General features: G+C 38.2%; 1 pseudogene; it reads right to left on the reverse strand.

The window, feature by feature from the left end:
- Positions 1-6181: 6181 nt before the first annotated feature.
- LOC129631615 (peptidyl-prolyl cis-trans isomerase A-like) lies at positions 6182-6666 on the reverse strand (annotated as a pseudogene).
- Positions 6667-6869: the final 203 nt, after the last annotated feature.

A 6869-nucleotide genomic window follows, 5' to 3' on the forward strand; every position in this document is an offset into this window, starting at 1 on the left:
AGGCTGAATGTGACTTCAGAACTGGGGTGTTTGCCTCTTGTGGGTTTTCTTTCACTTTAGATTCACTGATGACACTTAGTTACACTTGAAGATCTGGATTCCCATCTTCTCCTTAAAAAGCAAGTCTGTGACAGTACCGGTTCATGTCAGGGTGGGCAGGAGTCAGCTGCCACCAGGATGGCTGTTCTATGTAGCTTGCCTCAATCCCTTCCATCCGCTGTTGTCTTCTCCCTGACCCTCTACTGGTTCAACTTCTAGGCCTAGACCCTGTGGGCATTTGTGGTAAGGACCCATTTTTTAACCAGAGCTTGACTTGTGTCCAGTTTCTGGGAGGCTCTGTAAGTGGGGCCAGGTGGTTGGGGAGGAGCCAGTGTGACAGCCCAGTGCCCGGCCCTGGCTGTCTGGCCCTGCGTGTCAGTGGGCCTCGCTTCAGATCTGCACCCTGGCAGAATCCAGAAATCCTTTCCTAGCACAGAGGCTGGTCACAGCAGGGAGGATGGCAGCAGTTATGGCAGGCCCAGGGGGCCACAGGTCTGGAGACAGTCCCCGGGGGGTGCCCTCCTCAGCTGTCTGTAGGGGCTGAGTGAGCAACTAGAATGAATGATTTATGCAGGGGAGTCAAGCTGGGTGGTGGGAGCAGTGGGGAGCAGGACAAAATGCAGAGTGGGTTCCTGGGTGACTGGCATGGTGCCCAGTAAGTTGCTAGCTGATGGGAACGAAGGTCTAGAGTTGCCAGAGTATATTTATATCCAATTGTTACAGCACTGTTTGTTGTTAAGACTATCCTTTCTGCATTGTCTGAGTGCCTTTGTAAAAATCCAGCTGTTCATATATGTGTAGGTATTTTTTTTCTGGACTCACTATTCTGTTTGTCTGTTTTTATACAATGCCATGCTGATTTGATCACTCTAGTTTAAAAAAAACTCTTAAAATGAGTTATGTTAGTCCTTCAAATTTGTTCTTTTTCTAAGTTGTTTTTGGTTATTCTAGGTTCTTTATCTTTTCATATATACCTTATCAATTTCTACAAAAATGTCTGCTAGGATTTTGATTGAGATTGCTTTGAATCTGCAGATCAGTTTGGAGGAGAATTGATGTCTTAACAACACTGAGTCTTCTGACCCATGGTCAAAGTATAGCTCTCCATTTGTTTAATTCATCCATAATTTCTCTCAGCAACAGTTGTTTTCACTGTTTGGGTCTTTCCCATCGTTTTCTAGTTTATCCCTAATTATTATTTTAAAATACCTGTTTTAAGTGATATTTTTAAAAATTCAGATTCCAACTGTAGATAGCATATACAAATATAATGGATTTTTATGTATTGATCTTGAATCCTACAACTTTCCTATACTCATCTATTTATTCTAGTAGTTTTTTGATTGATTTTGTTTTTTTCCAGATAGGTTATCATATTATCTGTGAATAATATTTTCCTTCTTCCTTTACAGTATGGACACTGTTTATTTCTTTTTCTTGCTTGATTACATTGTCCAGAACTTCTAGTACAGTGTTCAGTAGAAGTGATAAGAGTGGAAATCCTTGACTTGTTCTTGATCTTAGGGGGAAAACATTCAAGTTTTTCACCATTCAGTATGATGTTAACTGTTTTTGGAGGTGTGTGTGTGTGTCCGTGTGTGTCTGTGTGTGTGGATGGCTTTTCTCAGATTGGAGAAGTTCTCTTCTGTTTCTTGTTTCCAGAGGTTTTTTTTTTTTTTTTTTTTTTTAAATCAGGATTGGATGTTGGATTTTGGCAAATGCTTTTTCTGTGGCTGTTAAGATTATCATGTGTTTTTTGGTCTTTAGTTGATTTACTATGTAACATAGTAAATTATATTGATTGAATTTTGAATGTTAAAATAGCCCTGCATTCCTTGGAAAAATCCTACATAGTCCTGATATATTATCCATTTAATATATTGTTGGTTTTGATTTGCTGAAGTTTTGTTTAGAATTTTTGCATCTATATTCAAGAGGAATATTGGTCTGTTTCTTTTCTTGTAATGTCTTTTCCTGATTTTGTTGTTGGGGTACAGCTGGCCTCAGAATAAGTTGGGGAGTAGTCCATTCTCAATTTTTGGAAGAGTTTGTATTGAATTGACATTATTTCTTCTTTAAATATTTGATAGAATGCACTGGGAAGTCATCTGACCTGGAGTTTTCTTCTTTTTTAATGATGCAGCTACTATTTTAAAATTTTTTATTTTATATTGGATAGTTGACAGTGTTTATTAGTTTTAAATGTACAGCAAAGTGATTCTGTTAAACATATACATATATCTATCTTTTTCAAATTCTTTTCCCAGTTAGGTTATTATGGAATATTGAGCAGAGTTCCCTGTGCTATACAGTAGGTCCTTGTTGCTTATCTGTTTTAAATACAGCAGCGTGTACATGTCAGTCCTAAATCCCCAATCTATCCCTCCTTCGACGCTTCCCCCGTCCACCCCCCACGCCTGTCTGTTACTATAAGTTCTTTCTCTAAGTCTGTGAGTCTGTTTCTGTTCTGTAAATAAGTTCGTTTGTACCACTTTTAAAAATTCCACATATAAGTGATAGATAGCATATGCTACTTGTCTTTCTCTGACTTACTTCACTTAGTATGATGATCTCCAGATCCATCCATGTTGCTGTAAATGGCATTATTTCATTCTTTTTAATCATTGAGTGATGCTCCATTGTATCTTCCATTGCACCACATCTTTATCCACTGTCAAGGGACATTTGGATTGCTTCCATGTCTTGGCTATTGTAAACAGTGCTGCAATGAACATTGGGACGTATGTATATATATATTTTTTCCCCTGTATATACAATACCTTACTTATTTTTAAAAACTTTTAATTTCATATTGGGGTATAGCTGATTAACAATGCTGTGATAGTTTCAGGTGAACAGTGAAGAGACTCAGCCACACATACACAAGTATCCATTCTCCCGTGATGGGTGTTTTAAATTATAGTTTAGGCTCCTTTCATTGAAAGACATTTTCAGGTTGCCAGATTTTTTCTTTAATGAGCTTTGGTCATTTGTGTCATCTAAGGAATTTGTCCATTTCATCTAAGTTTTTGTATTTATTGTCATAAGGTTGTTTATTATATTTACTTTTTTTTTCTTTTTTTTTTAATTTTATTTTATTTTTAAACTTGACATAACTGTATTAGTACTTTTATTTTTAAAATTTTATTTATTTATTTTTTGGGTGAGTGGTGTGTGGGATCTTAGTTTCCCAACTAGGGATCAAACCCACACCTCCTACATTGGAAGTGCAGCATCTTAACCACTGGACCATCAGGGAAGTCCCCTGTATTTGCTGTTTTCCTTTAATATCTGTAGAAATTTACTTTTTTACTTTGACTGTACCATATGGCTTGCAGGATCTTAGTTCCCAGACCAGGGATAGAACCTGGGTCCCAGCAGTGAAAATAACAAGTCCTACCACTGGACTGCCAGAGAATTCCCAGTAGAAATTTAAATGTTGTAGCTCTTTTATTCATTATGTTGATAATTTGAGTCTTTTCTCTTTTTCTCTTAATCATTATGGCTAGAGTTTTATTAATTTTATTGATCTCAGAGAAGCAACTTTGGCTTCATTTTTTTTTTTTCTATTGCCTTTTTGTTTTCTGTTTCATTTATTTCCACTTTGATCTTTAGTATATCCTTTCTTCTGCTTAATGTGGGTTTAATTTTATCTTCTACTTCTAATTTTTAATGTGGAAAGTGAAATTGACTTTTCCTTCCTAATATAAGCATTTAGTCTTATAAATTTCTCTGCTTTGGTGACATTCCATAAATTCTCATATTTTCATTTTCCTCCTGTTCAAAGTATTTTCTAATTTCCCTTTTGATTTTGTTTTTGACCTGTGGATTACTTAGATATGTATTTAGTTTTAAACACTTTGGGGAATTTTTTTCAGAAATCTTTCTGTTATTGATTTCTAATTTAATTTCTTTGTGGTCAGAGAAAAATACTTTTTGGGAGTTGAGTCCTTTTGAAATAATTGAGATTTGGGGTATGACCCAGTATAGGGTTTTTCTTGGTGACTGTTCTGTATGCATTTGAGCAGAATGTGTATCCTGACATTGTTGGGTTGAGTGTTTTGTAAATGTCACTCAGGTCAAGCTGGTTGATAGCTGTTCAAATCTACCACCTCTTTGCTGATTTCCTGTCCATTTGTTCTATAAATTATTGAGACATACTGAAATGTCTAGCTATAACTTGGGATTTGTCTGTTTTAATGGCTCATACTTTGAATGTAAGTATCTTTTGCTTTTTATTTCCATGGGAATCTTGTTCTGTTCTCCCAACTCACCTCCAGAATGAGGTGCTGTTCTACAGAGCACATTCAGCTTTTCCTGGAAGAGTGTTCACCGCTGTTTGTCTACTGTTTTTTTTTCCTGTACTTTCACTGGGTCCTTATGTCCTAGACCACAGTGACTGGGTTTTGTTGCACTCACATGTGAAAGACTCACGAAGCATTTTATGACGTAAGAAAGGTATTTGAGGCTCAGTACATGTACATGTGGCATTATTAAAACTAGGAACAAGAATTCATTAGATTCAGGGAACTGCAGCATGGGGTGGCAGTGAGAATATAAGAACCTTGAGAATTAACAAAAATTATTGTGGAGGATATGACTTTTGACTTGATGAAAAGTTAAGAGTGAAAGCTATCAAGTGTATCTGGCATGGGGTTTCATTCAAATCTCAAGTTAGCAGGATCATATCCTTGATCCTTTTGTTTCTCTTCATAACCCATTTCCAAAGGATTCATGTAAAATGCTTTCTAGCAGATAGAATGTGGGCTTCATTTGAGATCTCATGTGTAATGCCCAGAAATTATAGAGATCACAAGGGTTGACTCTGGATGCTTTGGTCAGAAGGTGGTATGACTGAGGTGGCATGGTTTCACTTTGTTCATATAACCGGAAGTTGGAAAGTTCATGGGAAAATAAATCATTGTGGTTGGCGAAGAGCTTGGGATCAGAACCTCTAGTGCATAGTAAGAGTCTGAGGACATAGGCAAGATTCTTAACAGAAAAGAGATATGAAAACAAGAGGGTTATGGTTTAGGACAAAAAGTGAGAAAGAGAAAAAGCTGGATGAGATATCTTCTTTTTAGGTCTTTTGATCTAGGGATGGGCTGTCAGGCTTAAAGGGACAGAGCTAGACTCTGTGTTAGACAAAATATAATCTTAAGAGGTGATACGTTTAATATCATTCTGCAGAAGTGACAGAAGGAAGCTCTTTCAATGCTCAAAGACCCAACTCTCTGGAGCCAAGACAGATGGTGAGCAGCTATCACTACTTGAATGGGTAGAAAAATGTCAACATCAAGGAATGTTTTATCTCCCATCTGTTTCCCTCTGCAGTTTCAACTTGGTACAATAAATCCAAGTTTCCCATTTCCTTTCCTCAGGCTGCCCAGGTTGCCAGTGTCTTAGAAGTTGACACGGATCCAGGTTGTTTTGGAAGGGAAATGTTTAACCAAGATGCTGAGCCTGGAGCTTTCAAAAATGGGGTCCTCTTGCTTAGGTTGTCAGATTGTATTAATGTTTTTGTACCCTGGGCTTTGATTCTGTGTGTCCAGTATCCTCATAAAGAGATAGGAAATAGTTCATTCAGTAGCTTTCCGTTCAAACAGCTCTGCCTTAGCCACTCACATACTCCACTAGTGTATTAATGTATGAATTAATTGAAGCTTCTGGAGCTGATGATGCAAATGTAAATTTGATATGATCCTTACGCATAAGGAGCTCATGGTCTAGTAGAGGGGAAAGTGGATAGATGTTGTTTTAGTTATCTATATAGTAATTTATGATTTCCCATAAATCCATGACTGACTTTAAGGTTTCTGAGGCTCAAATGGGCAGTTTTTCTGCTTGTCTTGCTTGGGGAGTCTCTCATGCACATGCATTCAGCTGGCTATTGAGCTTGGCTGGAAGTCCGATATGACATCACTCATATGTCTGGCATCTCAGTGCTCTTCCATATGGCCTTTCTCTTTCTTTGTGGTCTCATCATCCAATAGTCTAGTCCAAGTTTCTTTACAGCGAGGTGCCTGGCTTTACCAGGGAGAAAGCAGAAGCTGCCTGGCTTTTTAAAGGAGAAGACCAGAAGTGGTATCACTTCTGTTGCATTTTATTTATTTATTTTTAAGGATAAAAAAAGTCATATTTATTAGATTTGTCCACAGCCCACAGTGGTGATCTTCTTGCTGGTATTGCCATTTCTGGACCCAAAGCTCTCTATGGCTTCCACAATATTCATGACCTTCCTTCACCTTGCCAAAGACCACATGCTTGCCATCAAACCACTCAGTCTTAGCCGTGCAGATGAAAAGTTGCAAACCGTTTGTGTTGGGGCCTGTGTTTGCCACGGACAAGATGCCAGGACCTGTATATTTCAGGATGAAATTCTTATCATCAAATTTCTCCCCATCGATGGACTTGCCACCAGTACCATTATGGCATGTGAAGTCACCACCCTGGCACATAAATCCTGAAATTATTCTGTTAAAGCAGGATTTATCCTTTGCCCCCAATGCTCAGATCATGAAAGTTTTCCACTGTCTTTGGAACTTTGTCTGCAAACAGCTCAAAGGAGACGTGGTCCAAAGACTTGCTGTTGTCAGTGGTGTTGAAGAACACAGTGGGACTGACCATAGCTGGGCAATATAGAAAGCTCTGGGGTGGTGGCATCTGCAAGGCCTGTTGCATTTCATTGATCGAGGAAAGTCATAATGCCAGCCCTGATTCAAGAGGAGGGGTAGTAATAGTGGTAATGGGTGAAGTAACACACACTACGCTCACTCCTTGGAAGGAAAGTTATGACCAACCTAGACAGCATATTCAAAAGCAGAGACATT

This window comes from Bubalus kerabau, chromosome 17 (genome assembly GCF_029407905.1).
Source record: "Bubalus kerabau isolate K-KA32 ecotype Philippines breed swamp buffalo chromosome 17, PCC_UOA_SB_1v2, whole genome shotgun sequence".
Classification (NCBI taxonomy): Eukaryota; Metazoa; Chordata; class Mammalia; order Artiodactyla; family Bovidae; genus Bubalus; species Bubalus kerabau.